This window comes from Rattus norvegicus, chromosome 1 (genome assembly GCF_021556685.1).
Source record: "Rattus norvegicus strain SHRSP/BbbUtx chromosome 1, alternate assembly SHRSP_T2T, whole genome shotgun sequence".
Lineage (NCBI taxonomy): Eukaryota > Metazoa > Chordata > Mammalia > Rodentia > Muridae > Rattus > Rattus norvegicus.
Window position 1 is genome coordinate 64,368,317 of NC_141534.1, and position 17,545 is coordinate 64,385,861.

At 41.4% G+C, this 17,545-nt stretch overlaps 1 pseudogene; it reads right to left on the reverse strand.

The window, feature by feature from the left end:
- Window positions 1–16,191: 16,191 nt before the first annotated feature.
- Window positions 16,192–17,100, reverse strand: LOC148007142 (sperm motility kinase Y pseudogene; annotated as a pseudogene).
- Between the last annotated feature and the right edge of the window lie 445 nt (window positions 17,101–17,545).

Below are 17,545 nucleotides of genomic sequence, written 5' to 3' on the forward strand. Positions count from 1 at the left end.
TGTTAAACTGGTTCACAATCGGCTTAGCAATCGAGCCTTAGGATGCAGAGTAACAAGTGCATAGAAGTAGCCATGAAGGCTGCGTGAAACTCTGATGCCTGTGTTTAGCCAGACTTAGTGCTGGGTTATTTTAAAATTGCATGTAGCATAATGTGCTTGAAATGAACTAAAATCAAAGTGAGAAAAATAGAATATATATCATGGAAAGTTATCAGGGAAAAGGCTAAAAACAAAAATCCCAAGTAAAATCCAAACAAATAACCAACTTTATAATCTGTTCAGCAGAGTCATGAAGCTCTCTAGAAGGAGACAAGAGAGGATGCAGCTGTTGGGCTATCTCAGGCAAACTCTGCACCAGAGCACCTGTTCAAAGAGATTAGGGCATCATTACTGTACCATGGATGTTTACTGGGAGAATTGAATGAATTAACAGCTGAGTTGTGGAATTTATAGATCTATAAAATAATCCGCAGTGGATAATACAAAGTTATGAAATATCTTCCAGCTTCTTAATCAGAACTATAAATTTTCAATGTAGCCCATGGATGCTGAGGGTAACTGTGATTTCAAGGTCATTTCCAATCATCTATGTTAAGTGTTTTGACTCAAGGAAAGTGGCATTGCCATAGATGAAATCAGTTAAAGGCATATTTATTTCTGCTTTGCCAAGTAACTGGACAAAAGTCAGTTCAAAAAGTTGCCATTATTGAGTGTACTTTTTTCCTCTCAGTTACTTCATGTATTTTCTCACTTATTTAAATTTCCATACATCTATACAGTAAAATATGGTCTTATCAACCCTAACTTCTCTCCTCCAAATTCTAAAAGATTCCTCTCAGAATCCCCCTTTTGACTCTATAGCCCTGGTTAGTCTGGGACTGGCTGTGTAAATCAGATTAGTCTAGAACTCACAGAGGTCCGCCTGAATCAGATCCTGGGTTAAAAGTCAGCACCACTAAACCACCCCTCTGTGTGTGTGTGTGTGTGTGTGTGTGTGTGTGTGTGTGTGTGTGTGTACAGAAATACACATAAACACATTTTTTTGTATCTCATTAAGCCCTGTTAGACCTGGTCAGGCTTGCATACTGTGTGTACAGCTGTTCACTGGGAGTCGTACCAATGGCCTTCCCCCAAGGAAGAATGAATTTCTATCAGCTGCTGTTAACTGCAGCTCCTCATTTGATGCAAGGGCTTATAATTACTTCTCCCACCCATGCATGATGTGCAGACAAATGCCACATCTGTCACTTTACTCGGTTAATATATACTAATAAAATGTTGTGTTTTCAAATTTATATGTATATATATATGTATGTATATATATTGTGCATGTATAATGACACATCGTATATACTCGTAGTGGCTATTCCTGGTTGTGAACTTGACTATAAGTGGAATGAACTACAACCCAGAATTGTAAAGCTCACCTTTGATCCTGATGTTGAGGCTGGGAGATACAAGTTTCTGAACTGCATCTTGGCATGGAGATCATGAGGCAAAGTGGCTAGGAATCTCAGGAGCTTAAGGCAAGGAGGTCTCTGTGTTCAAGGTCACCTGGGACAAAGCAAGTCCCAGATCCAGCTGTGGTTGTATGCACCTTTAACCTGGGACACACCTTCTGCTGGGGATTTACATGAGGACATTGGAAGAAGGAAGAGTCTCTCTTTTTCACCTGCCTGTCTGCCTGCCTTGTGGGACTGAGCCACTGCTAGATCCTTGGACTCCCATTCATACCTGCTGCTGATCATGGTTGGGGAGTTGGACTACAGACTGCAAGTCATCAACAAATTGTCTCTCTGTACAGAGATTACCCATAAGTTCTGTGACTCTAAAGAACCCTATATAAGACAATTCTCTTTTATAATATATAATTTCTATTTATATATTAATGTACAATGTAATTTATTATTTTATTCATAATTTTATTACATACATCCATATATTTATATATAAATAAAACACAGGTTGTATGCCTATGAAACAGTAACACACTGCATACTTGATGACTGCTGCCTTGTCCCTACTCCCTACTGCAGGGGAGAAAATGGACCAGTCTCACCAATGAAAAAGGTAAACTAAAATGTTAACTACTGGGTGGAAATACAGATGGTGTGCATATAAAATAACATCTTCTTGATTCCTTCTTTAGAAATTTTTCTTCATTTCTTGAAGTCACTTTTTATGATACATTATTATATGATATACTATCTCACAGTTATTATGGTAAGTTATTTTTATTGTTAGTACAAAAGTATACACATAATGTTGTGCTAATTCCAGTAATGTCCGGGTAAGGCTTCATGCACATGACTGCATTGTATAATATTTCCCTATGTGATCCAAAACTCTTTTGTTGTTATATTATGATCTCTAAGCAGAATATTGATGATCCTGAAATTATATACCATACCTAAGTTTTTTCTCAAACATTTCATTAGCTTTCCATAGAATGCTATTGTAAGTGCATTTGACTGTTCAGTTCCAGGGTATGAATTCCAGTAGAGTACTTTCTGGATAATAGTTCCTTACAAAATGCTGTTAACTGCTTCCTCCAAGAAGTTAATTTCTTGTTTTAAAATTTATAAATTATGTTTAAATGGAAGATAGAGAAGGCAGATGCTGGATTATTTAGTACCAAGCTGGTTTTCTGTCCTGATGTGGGTAAGGGCTGGTCACTTGTTATGTTTCTCATTCCTTTAGATTTGTAGCTGTTTTAGACTTTATAAATAATCATTTTGAGTATTCCAAGTCCATAGGCATTTTCTGACCCAATTGTCCATTTTACAGGAGTATTTTTCTTAGAAGTTTGGAACCATAAAATAGAAATTTTCCTAACTAGTCAAGATTCCAGGGTATATGTGGGTAGGATTTTGCTCATTTCCTGCTGTGTGATTTCATTGTGCTGTTCTGACCTTGTTTTTGCATAGGGTGCTGGCCGGTATAAACTGGAAATGTATGTTAAGTCGTTGTCCAAGGCAGTGTTGCAGATGTGGCCAGTATTTGTTTTAAAGGAATCAGTGAAGGGCATTCTGCACTCGAGCTTTGTGAAAAAGTGTGCAGATGCTCATGGCTGTGGATGCTGTGTGGTGTGAAGAACACTGCAGTTCATTGAATATGGTCTGAGGAATGCTGCAGTGCACTGACTGTGTGGTGTGAGGAATGCTGCTGTGCACTGACTGTGTGGTGTGAGGAATGCTGCTGTGCACTGACTGTGTGGTGTGAGGAATGCTGCTGTGCACTGACTGTGTGGTGTGAGGAATGCGGCTGTGCACTGACTGTGTGGTGTGAGGAATGCTGCTGTGTACTGACTGTGTGGTGTGAGGAATGCGGCTGTGCACTGACTGTGTGGTGTGAGGAATGCTGCTGTCTACTGACTGTGTGGTGTGAGGGATGCTGCTGCACTGACTGTGTGGTGTGAGGAATGCTGCTGTGCATTGATGCTGCCTTTTTTCCCCACTGTTTTTTTTTTTTTTTATTAACTTGAGTATTCCTTATTTACATTTCGAGTGTTATTCCCTTTCCCGGTTTCCGGGCAAACATCCCCCTCCCTCCTCCCCTTCTTTATTGGTGTTCCCCTCCCCATCCTCCCCACATTGCCACCCTCCCCCAACAATCTAGTTCACTGGGGGTTCAGTCTTAGCAGGACCCAGGGCTTCCTCTTCCACTGGTGCTCTTACTAGGATATTCATTGCTACCTATGAGGTCAGAGTCCAGGGTCAGTCCATGTATAGTATTTAGGTAGTGGCTTAGTCCCTGGAAGCTCTAGTTGTTTGGCATTGTTGTTCATATGGGGTCTCGAGCCACTTCAAGCTCTTCCAATTCTTTCTCTGATTCCTTCAACGGGGGTCCTATACTCAGTTCAGTGGTTTGCTGCTGGCATTCGCCTCTGTGTTTGCTGTATTCTGGCTGTGTCTCTCAGGAGCGATCTACATCCGGCTCCTGTCAGTCTGCACTTCTTTGCTTCATCCATCTTGTCTAATTGGATGGCTGTATATGTATGGGCCACATGTGGGACAGGCTCTGAATGGGTGTTCCTTCTGTGTCTGTTTTAATCTTTGTCTCTCTATTCCCTGTCAAGTGTATTCTTGTTCCCCTTTTAAAGAAGGAGTGAAGCATTCACATTTTGATCATCTGTCTTGAGTTTCATTTGTTCTAGCCATCTAGGGTAATTCAAGCATTTGGGCTAATAGCCACTTCTCAGTGAGTGCATACCATGTGTGTTTTTCTGTGATTGGGTTACCTCACTCAGGATGATATTTTCCAGTTACACCCGTTTGCCTACGAATTTCATAAAGTCATTGTTTTTGATAGCTGAGTGATATTCCATTGTGTAGATGTACCACGTTTCTGTATCCGTTCCTCTGTAGAAGGGCATCTGGGTTCTTTCCAGCTTCTGGCTATTATAAATAAAGGCTGTGATGAACATAGTGGAGCACGTGTCTTTTTTATATGTTGGGGCATTTTTGGGGTATATGCCCAAGAGAGGTATAGCTGGATCCTCAGGCAGTTCAATGTCCAATTTTCTGAGGAACCTCCAGACTGATTTCCAGAATGATTGTACCAGTGTGCAATCCCACCAACAATGGAGGAGTGTTCCTCTTTCTCCACATCCTCGCCAGCATCTGCTGTCACCTGAGTTTTTGATCTTAGCCATTCTCACTGGTGTGAGGTGAAATCTCGGGGTTGTTTTGATTTGCGTTTCCCTTATGACTAAAATTTTGAACATTTTTTAGGTGTTTCTCAGCCATTCGGCATTCCTCAACTGTGAATTCTTTGTTTAGCTCTGAACCCCATTTTTAATAGGGTTATTTGTCTCCCTGCGGTCTAATTTCTTGAGTTCTTTGTATATTTTGGATATAAGGCCCCTATCTGTTGTAGGATTGGTAAAGATCTTTTCCCAATCTGTTGGTTGCCGTTTTGTCCTAACCACAGTGTCCTTTGCCTTACAGAAGCTTTGCAGTTTTATGAGATCCCATTTGTCGATTCTTGATCTTAGAGCATAATCCATTGGTGTTTTGTTCAGGAAATTTTTTCCAGTGCCCATGTGTTCCAGATGCTTCCCTAGTTTTTCTTCTATTAGTTTGAGTGTGTCTGGTTTGATATGGAGGTCCTTGATCCACTTGGACTTAAGCTTTGTACAGGGTGATAAGCATGGATCGATCTGCATTCTTCTACATGTTGACCTCCAGGTGAACCAGCACCATTTGCTGGAAATGCTATCTTTTTTCCATTTGATGGTTTTGGCTCCCTTGTCAAAAATCAAGTGCCCATAGGTGTGCGGGTTCATTTCTGGTTCTTCAAATCTGTTCCATTGGTGTATCTGTCTGTCTCTGTACCAATACCATGCAGTTTTTATCACTATTGCTCTGTAATACTGCTTGAGTTCAGAGATAGTGATTCCCCCTGAAGTCCTTTTATTGTTGATGATAATTTAGCTATCCTGGGTTTTTTGTTATTCCAGATGAATTTGAAAATTGTTCTGTCTAACTCTTTGAAGAATTGGATTGGTATTTTGATGGGGATTGCATTGAATCTGTAGATCGCTTTTGGTAAAATGGCAATTTTTACTATATTAATCCTGCCAATCCATGAGCATGGGAGATCTTTCCATCTTCTGTGGTCTTCTTCAATTTCTTTCTTCAGAGTCTTGAAGTTCTTATTGTACAAATCTTTTACTTGCTTGGTTAAAGTCACACCGAGTTACTTTGGTATTTGGGTCTATTATGAAGGGTGGTGTTTCCCTAATTTCTTTCTCGGCTTGTTTCTCTTTTGTGTAGAGGAAGGCTACTGATTTATTTGAGTTAATTTTATACCCAGCCGCTTTGCTGAAGTTGTTTATCAGCTTTAGTAGTTCTCTGGTGGAACTTTTGGGATCACTTAAATATACTATCATGTCATCTGCAAATAGTGATATTTTGACTTCTTCTTTTCCAACCTGTATCCCTTGACCTCCTCTTGTTGTCTGATTGCTCTGGCTAGAACTTCAAGAACTATATTGAATAAGTAGGGAGAGAGTGGGCAGCCTTGTCTAGTCCCTGATTTTAGTGGGATTGCTTCAAGATTCTCTCCATTTAGTTTAATGTTAGCAACTGGTTTGCTGTATATGGCTTTTACTATGTTTAGGTATGGGCCTTGAATTCCTATTCTTTCCAGGACTTTTATCATGAAGGGGTGTTGAATTTTGTCAAATGCTTTCTCAGCATCTAATGAAATGATCATGTGGTTTTGTTCTTTCAGTTTGTTTATATAATGGATCACGTTGATGGTTTTCCGTATATTAAACCATCCCTGCATGCCTGGGATGAAGCCTACTTGATCATGGTGGATGATTGTTTTAATGTGCTCTTGGATTCGGTTTGCCAGAATTTTATTGAGTATTCTTGTGTCGATATTCATAAGGGAAATTGGTCTGAAGTTCTCTTTCTTTGTTGGACTTTGTGTGGTTTAGGTATAAGAGTAATTGTGGCTTCATAGAAGGAATTCGGTAGTGATCCATCTGTTTCAATTTTGTGGAATAGTTTGGATAATATTGGTATGAGGTCTTCTATGAAGGTCTGATAGAATTCTGCACTAAACCCGTCTGGACCTGGGCTCTTTTTGGTTGGGAGACCTTTAATGACTGCTTCTATTTCCTTAGGCGTTATGGGGTTGTTTAACTGGTTTATCTGTTCCTGATTTAACTTCGGTACCTGGTATCTGTCTAGGAAATTGTCCATTTCCGGCTGATTTTCAAGTTTTGTTGAATATAGGCTTTTATAATAACATCTGATGATTTTTAGAATTTCCTCTGAATCTGTAGTTATGTCTCCCTTTTCATTTCTGATTTTGTTAATTTGGACACACTCTCTGTGTCCTCTCGTTAGTCTGGCTAAGGGTTTATCTATCTTGCTGATTTTCTCAAAGAACCAACTTTTGGTTCTGTTGATTCTTTCTATGGTCCTTTTTGTTTCTATTTGGTTGATTTCAGCTCTGAGCTTGATTATTTCCTGCCTTCTACTCCTCCTGGGTGTATTTGCTTCTTTTTGTTCTAGAGCTTTTAGGTGTGCTGTCAAGCTGCTGACATATGCTCTTTCCTGTTTCTTTCTGCAGGCACTCAGCGCTATGAGTTTTCCTCTATACCACAGCTTTCATTGTGTCCCATAAGTTTGGGTATGTTGTACCTTCATTTTCATTAAATTCTAAAAAGTCTTTAATTTCTTTCTTTATTTCTTCCTTGACAAGGTTATCATTGAATAGAGCATTGTTCAATTTCCACGTATATGTGGGCATTCTTCCTTTATTGTTATTGAAGACCAGTTTTAGGCCGTGGTGGTCCGATAGCACGCATGGGATTATTTCTATCTTTCTGTACCTGTTGAGGTCCGTTTTTTGACCAATTATATGGTCAGTTTTGGAGGAAGTGCCATGAGGAGCTGAGAAGAAGGTATATCCTTTTGCTTTAGGATAGAATGTTCTATAAATATCTGTTAAGTCCATTTGGCTCATGACTTCTCTTAGTCTGTCTACGTCTCTGTTTAATTTCTGTTTCCATGATCTGTCCATTGATGAGAGTGGGGGTGTTGAAATCTCCTATTATTGTGTGAGGTGCAATGTGTGTTTTGAGCTTTAGTAAGGTTTCTTTTACGTATGTAGGTGCCCTTGTATTTGGGGCCCAGATATTTAGGATTGAGAGTTCATCTTGGTGGATTTTTTCTTTGATGAATATGAAGTGTCCTTCCTTATCTTTTTTGATGACTTTTAGTTGAAAATTGATTGTATGTGATATTAGAATGGCTACGCCACCTTGCTTCTTCCGACCATTTGCTTGGAAAGTTGTTTTCCAGCCTTTCACTCTAAGGTAGTGTCTGTCTTTGTCTCTGAGGTGTGTTTCCTGTAGGCAGCAGAATGCAGGGTCCTCGTTGCGTATCCAGTTTGTTAATCTATGCCTTTTTATTGGGGAGTTGAGGCCACTGATGTTGAGAGATATTAATGAATAGTGATTATTGCTTCCTGTTATATTTATATTTGGATATGAGGTTATGTTTTTGTGCTTTTCTTCTCTTTGTTTTGTTGCCAAGACGATTAGTTTCTTGCTTCTTCTAGGGTATAGCTTGCCTCCTTATGTTGGGCTTTACCATTTATTATCCTTTGTAGTGCTGGATTTGTAGAAAGATATTGTGTAAATTTGTTTTTGTCCTGGAATATCTTGGTTTCTCAATCTATGTTAAGTGGGAGTTTTGCAGGATACAGTAACCTGGGCTGACATTTGTGTTCTCTTAGGGTCTGTATGACATCTGTCCAGGATCTTCTGGCTTTCATAGTTTCTGGTGAAAAGTCTGGTGTGATTCTGATAGGTCTGCCTTTATGTGTTACTTGACCTTTTTCCCTTACTGCTTTTAATATTCTTTCTTTATGTTGTGTGTTTGGTGTTTTGACTATTATGTGACGGGAGGTGTTTCTTTTCTGGTCCAATCCATTTGGAGTTCTGTAGGCTTCTTGTATGCCTATGGGTATCTGTTTAGGTTAGGGAAGTTTTCTTCTATGATTTTGTTGAAGATATTTACTGGTCCTTTGTGCTGGGAGTCTTCATTCTCTTCTATACCTATTTTCCTTAGGTTTGATCTTCTCATTGAGTCCTGGATTTCCTGTATGTTTTGGACCAGTAGCTTTTTCCGCTTTACATTATCTTTGACAGTTGAGTCAATGATTTCTATGGAATCTTCTGCTCCTGAGATTCTCCCTTCCATCTCTTGTATTCTGTTGGTGAAGCTTGTATCTACAGCTCCTTGTCTCTTCTTTTGGTTTTCTATATCCAGGGTTGTTTCCATGTGTTCTTTCTTGATTGTTTCTATTTCCATTTTTAATTCCTTCAACTGTTTGATTGTGTTTTCCTGGAATTCTTTCAGGGATTTTTGTGACTCCTCTCTATGGGCTTCTACTTGTTTATTTATATTTTCCTGGAATTCTTTCAGGGATTTTTGCGATTCCTCTCTGTAGGCTTCTACTTGTTTATTAATGTTTTCCTGTGTTTCTCTAAGGGAGTTCTTCACGTCTTTCTTGAAGTCCTCCAGCATCATGATCAAATATGATTTTGAAACTAGATCTTGCTTTTCTGGTGTGTTTGGATATTCCATGTTTGTTTTGATAGGAGAATTGGGCTCCGATGGTGCCATGTAGTCTTGGTTTCTGGTGCTTGGGTTCCTGTGCTTGCCTCTCGCCATCAGTTTATCTCTAGTGTTACTTTGTTCTGCTATTTCTGACAGTGGCTAGACTGTCCTATAAGCCTGTGTGTCAGGAGTGCTGTAGACCTGTTTTCCTGTTTTCTTTCAGCCAGTTATGGGGACAGAGTGTTCTGCCTTCGGGCGTGTAGTTTTTCCTATCTATAGGTCTTCAGCTGTTCCTGTGGGCCTGTGTCTGGAGTTCACCAGGCAGGTCACTTGCAGCAGAAAAGTTGGTCTTACCTGTGGTCCTGGGGCTCAAGTTTGCTCGTGGGGTGTTGCTTATGAGCTCTCTGCGGCGGCAGCAACCAGGAAGATCTGCGCTGCCCTTTCTGGGAGCTTCCGTGCACCAGGGTTCCAAATGGAGTTTGGTGTTTTCCTCTGGCGTCAGAGATATGTGCAGAGTGCAGTCTCTTCTGGTTTCCCAGGCATGTCTGCCTCTCTGAAGGTTTAGCTCTCCCTCCCACGGGATTTGGGTGCAGAGAACTGTTTATCCCGTCTGTCCCTTCAGGTTCTGGTGGTGTGTCAGATGCAGCGGTCCTGCTGAACCTGGGCCCTCCTCTGCGGGAACCCAGAGGCCTTAAACAGTTTCCTATTGGGCCAGGGATGTGGGCAGAGGTGAGCAGTGTTGGTGGTCTCTTCTGCTCTGAAGCCTCAGGAGTGCCAACCTGACCAGGCAGTGAGGTCTCTCTCCCACAGGGTTTGGGAGCAGAGAGCTGCTGCGTTTCGGGATCTGCGGGTTTGGGACTCTCGGTAAACCCTGGAAATGCCTGGTCCTGGAGGATTTTTGCCTCTGTGTGTCCTGAGTTCACCAGGCAGGTCTCTTGCAGCAGAAAAGTTGGTCTTACCTGTGGTCCTGAGGCTCAAGTTTGCTCGTGGGGTGCTGCCTATGAGCTCTCCGCAGCGGCAGCAACCAGTGACGCTGCCTTTTTTCTTTTCTCCCTACACCCTTCTGGTGGCTCAGGTTGGACAACTAGGTGCCCATGACCAACTCCTCATTGTGGATGAATTTAGTCTGGTTGGATTTTCTCTGGAAAGGTATGACTAATTGGTCACTTAAACGCATCAACTAATTGGTTAGTTTTAGTGTACTGAAGTGATAGTTTGCATTTAATTTTGAAATTTGAATTCAAAAAGAAGTGATGTAAAAGCTCTTTGTGAAGGTAAAAGCTTACCTTCACTATAACCCTATTTCTTAGAGCACATGAATCTCATTTTGGGTTCACTCATAAGAATGTATATTAGTATAGAACATTTTATTAAATAATTATATAAATATGTACACATATAGTTAGAGCTTGTAAAATCTTTAAATATCTTAATGTTAATGTTATAGAATAGACTATATTTACCTGTTTTATAATTAATTATCATAAGTAATGTGGACAGGACATAATCTTCTGAAAGTCTGGTTTATTTCCCCAAACAGCAACCAGGCTGAGGAACCTAAGCACAAGTATTCTGAACATAGACTCCTCTATGACAGTGACCGCTGTTTCTTTATATTTTCTTCCTAGGGCAGCAGAACTCATGACTACAACCAGATCCATGGTTACACTGGAAGTTGCAAATCAAGGCATCCTCTCTCACTGCCTGTCCACCTGTCTTACCCAGCCATTGTCCTCCATGGTGCAGAGAGGTAAGAGCTAGTGACTCAAGCCAGGTTAGCCAACATATAGTAATCCTGTATTGAGATATGGCTCCTCCTAAAAGTTATCAAAATCTGGGGCTGGAAAGATGGTTCAGTATTTTACAACACCAGTGTTAGCTCACAACTGCCTAAACCTCTAATTTCAGGGGATTTGAAAACTTCTTCTAAGTTCTTTAGACACCAGTCAAGCATTCATGTGCACACATGCTGGGCAAACACTCATACACATAAATTATTTTTATAAAGTGAGACCCTAAAAGTCCCATGTAGTAGCTCCTACCACAGCTGTTGCTCAGCTTTTCAAGGAAGAAGTTAGTTGAGACTGAGTGCATGATGCTGAGAAATACTTCTGGATCATGATACAGATCAGATCTGATGGTACGGTTTACTAGATATATTCACAGTCTGTTAGGTGCAGTATTGTGAATCCTCTTCTGCCCCTGACTCAGCTTTTATTTTTACTTTTTATTTTTTTCAGTTTTATTTTTATTACGCTACTCAAGTAAATTAATACTAAATTAATGAATCTGGGAAAATGAGAATTAGTTTAAATTAGTAAATAAAATGTGAAATGTTTTTTATTGAAAGCATAGTGTCAAAATTATAATTTTTAGCATGGCATTTAAAATACATGCTTTTTAGAAAACCATTTATTTATTTCCTTTACAATCCTGTCTTCCCAGTAACCCACTGTACAAATCTTCCCTCCATCACACTTTTCCTGAAATGGCAAAGCTTGTTTCAGGGTGTCAACTCCCATGAATGCTTTTTAAAAGATTGTAAAACAGATACCTGAGGAAAAAGTATGCCTTTTATGCAGTTTTAAGCATCTGATTGTTTACTTCTTTACATTTCACAAGAACAGACCCCTCTACCTAGACCTGAAGTTAGGAGCTAAATTTCAGGAGTGACAATGCCACAAACAGTATGCATCAGTGTATAGAAAAAATCTTTTTATTCCTTTGTAGACACAGGAACAGCTGGCTACTTGGCCAGTGAGCCATAAAGCAGTGTCAGGTCTGGTTATATAACCATTCCCCAGTTTTTGTTACCTCCTCTGTGAGGAAGAAACATGCATGAAATTTTGCTAATATCTCTGGTGAGTCCCTGAAGTAGTATAGCTTCCTCTTTTCTTTTCTCAGCCTCTTACCCCTTCCAAGGAAGAGCTTCAGGAAGTTTTACCTACTTGAGCTCCATTGAGTAGAGGCTGGCAAGGGTCTCTAGTGTGACAGTGATATGTGGATCCAGAGGTCCTCAGTGGAATCTAGCACATGCAGCCAGGAGCACCTGAACTCTTCCTCCAAGTCAGTTGCCCCTGCTTCCACTCTGACCAAGAGTGGTCCTGGCCATTGGGAAACCCCAGCAGAGGTGCTGCCCACCCCTGTGACTGTCTCCCAGCCCATATGAACAGACCTCCCTCCACCACCTCCTCTACCACAGGTCCACTACACCAGATATTGGTGGCATTTCAGTGGATTTGCCACTCCCCCCTCCTTCTGCAAACAAGGCAGCATCCAAGTCTGCACAGGTGGCTGGGAAAAAAGAGTGAGGAGCAGCAGTGGTGGTCTGAGATATAGAAGGCCTGTCTGGACAAGGAAGCAGAGAGGAAGCACAGGGAGCAGGAGAGGAAAGGGCGACAGATGCACTCTCATTCCCTGAACTTGCTTCCTTCTCATCTTTGACCACACCGACCAAACCAGGAAAACCTTCCACACTGCAGAGGCCCCAAGAAACAGTCATTCTGGTGTTGTAGTCCCTGCAGCAGCCCCCCACTATTGAGCACAGGGATCTGCAGTTCATAACTATCAGAAAAGAGGTACTGTCCTCTGGGGAGTCTGTCTCCAGACCCATAAAAATAAGATGTCAGGAAGAAGCTGGAGAAGCAACAGCAAATGCACCTTGTGCATATGCTAAGCAAGGAGATCCATGAGTTGCAAAACAAGGGGGACGGTAGTGCAGAGGAGACTGACTGCCTGTGGACGCTTATGCTGGAGTGGCAGTTCCAGAAGAGACTTCAGGCCATATTTCTTGCGTTTCTCCCAGGTTCATTTCATAAAACTGTTCAAGAAGCACAACATTTAATGTTTCCATAGTAGAAATTTATAACAACAATGTTTTTGCCCTTCTGGCCTTAGACAGTTCTACAGTGGTGTCTATGGTTAAGTGCCAGGCAGTGAGAACCCAGGAGTGACATTCAGAGGTACACAGGATGACCAGCAGGTGAGGTGCTCCTGGGGCCCAGTGTCCTGAGTGCAGGTCCTCAACCTTACAGCTGCCCACTCCAGCTGTGCCTGGGATGGAGCCAGTGCTACCAACCTAGGAAGCAGCTCAGGGAGTGTGCTTAGTATGTGCCCCATTGCTTCAGTGCATGACAAGGTTAATCTGCAGGAGTAGCAAGGATTTTAGCCAGCTCGCGTTCTGTATCTGAGGAAGAACATGTCTTTAAGAACATCAAGATGCTCACCTCTAGCACATATCAGCTTTATATATCAAAGATATCATAATAAAGCTGTTTAAAACATAAAAAGTTATAAGGTAGCTCAAGGGTAGGATTACTGACCCTGAGTATTATATCTAATTACACACACACACACACACACACACACACACACACACACACACACACAGAAAGAGCTACAAAAGTTGGAAAAATAAACGAATCTTAAAAATATATAAATAAATGTATAATTATTAAAATCTATATGAGAGTCAATGTTTTTCACCCAGCATTGAGGAAGGGGCTTAGAGAAATGAATTATCCCCCTCCAACCTCAAAAACATACGCACACACACAATCAATGACATGTGTAATTATACCAGGAAATACCCGTATTTTATAGAATGCCATAATCGAAAGTAAGAACCATCTTTTTTGTTAAGGGTTGCCAATACATTCTTTTTCCAAGGTGTGTGCAGCTGTGCCAGTCTTGTTCATTATGGTATGGAAGAGGCCCCTGACCTGTGAACCTAGAGGTGAGCAGGGGATCTTTGCTCCATTCTGAGACTGAGAAAGGCAGGATGCCCACTCAAGGGTCCATAGCAGGGAAGGTTTTCAAGCTATGGATAGTCCTGGAAAAGCCTATACCAGGCACACAGTTAGCAGTGATGTGTTTGCAGGGAGTCCAAGGAACCAGCTTTGTACTGATGCAGGTGGGCAAGCATTTATCATCCACCTCCCACTATGACAGCAATGAGAGTATTGCTTAAGTTTTATTTCATAGATTTGATCCCTGACCAAAATACCAAAAACTCCACCCCAAAAACTGCACCCTTAATGATGTAGCAAATAGAATAGTGGATGCTAGGCCAGGAACCTTTGACTCTTCTAATACCATTGTGTATTTCCGAGCAAGGAAGGAGAGGTGTCAATGGACAGCAGTCTGTTTCCCCACGAGTACTCTACCACTGAGTTGGTAGCCTTAGCCCTCCTCACCTCTAGAAAAAGGGTGTCACTAAGTTGTCCAAGCTGATCTTAAACTCATGATGTAGACCAGGCTAGCCTTGAAGTTCTGATCCCCCTACCTACTGTGTGTCTTGAGTGTCTGGTATTACAGGCCCGTTTCTCTATGGATTAGTAGCCCATGGAAGAGTCCATGATCCCATGACCCTCTAGTTCTCACCCTGTGGAGCTATTGGCCTAAGGGGGAGATGGAGTCCATCTGAAGGGATGGGTCAACAAGACAACTCTGTAGAGTGGGGAACTCATCATTCATATTGGGTCCCTGCTGGGAAGAGGAGATATCAAGAGGAGGGAGGAGATTGGTGTTGGGGAATCCTCCTCTTCCTCATCTTTCTCCTCCTCCTCCTCCTTCTGCTGCTAATGCTGCTGGTGCTATTGCTGTTTCTCCTGTTGGTGCTGTAGCTTCTGCTGGTGTCTTTTCGTTGGCCATGTGTCTAAAATCACCTCCTGTTTATTCTCAGGACATGACAGAATTTCAAGATGGCACTGTGAGAGGAAAAAAAGTCAATTTATTCTAAGCAAAAATCTTATGCGGTAGAATACTTAGATTACCATTTGGAGCTTTGATTGCCTTATTATTTTATTAAATCTTCTCTTCTACTTCTCAGTTAAGATGTTTGAAAGAAATCTTTTAGAAATGTTACATATATATATATATATATGTATATATATATGTAACAATATATATTAATTGCTAGGTCTTAGGAATGAAAAAATCAGTATGCAAAACAATATGCATGCATGCAGGATTCTGACCATCAACAATAACCCACAAACTAGGTTGTTGATACTTATTCAGTGACAAACCTTGTTATTAATTTTAAGGCTTACTGGAGTGGGATGTTACATTTGAAAACATAAGACTCTGTTCTGCAGCACTTGTGATTGATGACCACATGTGCTAGAACCAGTAGCCCATGGATGAGTCCATGAGCCCATGAATCTCTAGTCCTCACCCTGTGGGAGCTATTGGCCTAAGGGGGAGTTGGAGTCCATCTGAAGGGATGGGTCAACAAGAAAACTCTGTAGAGTGGGGAATTCATATTGAGTCCCTGCTGGGAAGAGGAGAAATCAAGAAGAGGGAGAAGGCTTGGTGTTGCGGAAACCTCATAAAAGAACTTAGAGAAGATACAAGGTAAGAATTGTGGGGAAAATGGAAACCAGAGACAAGAGGAAGGACCAGCATAGAGCAAACTAGAAAGGACAAAGCACGAAGGTACCTGGGCTGTGCCTGCTGCTTGTTATCTGGACTCTCCCTGTGGCTCATTTCTGGGGTGAGATTCTGTTCTGCCCCAGGCGAGGTTTCTTTCTCCTTGGCAAACAGCAACAAAGCTTTATCAGGGCATTTGCTATATTCCTGGTCCACCCCTTAAAACCTCTGTGCCCGACCCTGCTGGAGATGGGCTTATCCTCTAATGGGGCTCTGTGGGAGAGTAGATTATCTTCTTTTATTTCCTTGTTGCTACTCTTCTCACTGAAGATGCTTGTTGTTTGAATGTATGGGACACTCGTGGCACATTTGTGATAGTGGTCCTGTGTAGGTGTCATCGGTAGTGGCCTGAGACGACCAGCCACAGTGGACCTTCTTCCTCCTTTTGGATGAACCTTCTGGCCATAATGAGATACGTGACCTTGGGAGAATGACACCTGCAAGGAGCCTAGGACTGGCAGGCTTCCACTCCTCTTTCTTTGTAATCTAAAAGCAGCAGCAGGGTCAAGGCTAGGAAATGGGGCTGCAATGGGACTCACTTGCTGTGCCTGGGCTGTGCAGCCATACCCCGGGAGAGCCTGCTGTTGTAGGAAGCAATAAGTTGCCATTTCCTCATTATATTTTCTTTTTATTAGGGAGTATTTTATTACAGAGGCTTGAAATCCCATGCATTTCATCGCACCAAAATTTCAGGGTCTGGCCTGAGGGGATGCAGTTCTTCACAACGAACTGTGAACCCCTTCCCGTGTTCTTTGAACCAGGCGTGTTTCATCACCTCGCTGGCTGTTGGTCTATACATTGGATTTACTGTTAGTAATTGACTAAGGAGGTTCTCCAGGTCTTCTGAAACCCCACAGGGGGCAGGATACACCCCTGCAACAACTTGTTTTTGTAATTCTTGGATGATCACAGAATCAAATGGGAGCTTTCCCACTACCATATAATACAAGACCACTCCTATTGTCCACATATCATTCTTCATCCCGTCATACAGAAGACCAAGGAAGCGTTCGGGGAAACCAAAAGAATACGCACCACACTGCTGGTTTAGCATTTGTCCAGGTTGTGTTTCGGTGATAAGCCCAAAGTCGATGACTTTGACCTTTTTGTTTTTACCAATCATTATATTGTCCACTTTCAGGTCTCGGTGAACAATCCCCTTTCCATGGCAGTAGCTCACTGCTGATAATATCTGTTCAAATATTTGCCGGGCCTCATCCTCCTCTACTTGCCCTGACTCTCTGATGTACTGGTAGAGTTGTTGGCCTTCCACAAGCTCCATTATGAGGTATATTCTAGTTTTGTTTTCAATGACTTGTAAGAGAGAAACAATGTTGGGGTGGTTGATCTTTCTCATTATGTTTTCTTCTGTCATGGCTGGCCGGAACCACTGCTTGTTCTTTCGGAGAACTTTGACCGCCACTGGGGTTCCTGTGAACTGGTGGTGGGCCAGGAGGACCTTGGCATAGCTTCCTTTTCCAATAGTCTTCAGTACTTTATATTGGGAATGAAAGTTTCCCTCCTGAGAGATACTGGGATCGGGACTAGAAGGTGGTAACTCCTCCTCAGTCTCTGTAGGCATTTTATCAGTACTAATGCTACCTAAAAATAACAAACAAATGGAATCAAATAATGAAAAAGCTGGAGCAATTCAGGAACTAAAATTACACATGTGGAACCTAAAAGAAACAAATGAAACAAAAAGAAAAAAATAATAACAAAGAAAAGACTAGACTAGAAAAATAGAGTAAAATTATGAACAGGGGGAAATATGAAGAATCATAAGTAAAAGCCACCCAAATAACCATCCCCAAAAGAGAAAGCCAAGAGCACACAAATACTAAATGTAATGATGAAAATAAAAATCGTTATACTACAATAGGATTGGGCGGCCAAAGCTGATCAATACTGTGAATGGATTGTTTGAAGAAAAAGGTCAGATAAAAGAAATGAGAGGAGAAAGACTGAGTATAAGACAAAACAAACAAATGTAAAAAGCCAACACTTAAGGGAAAACTCCATTGAAT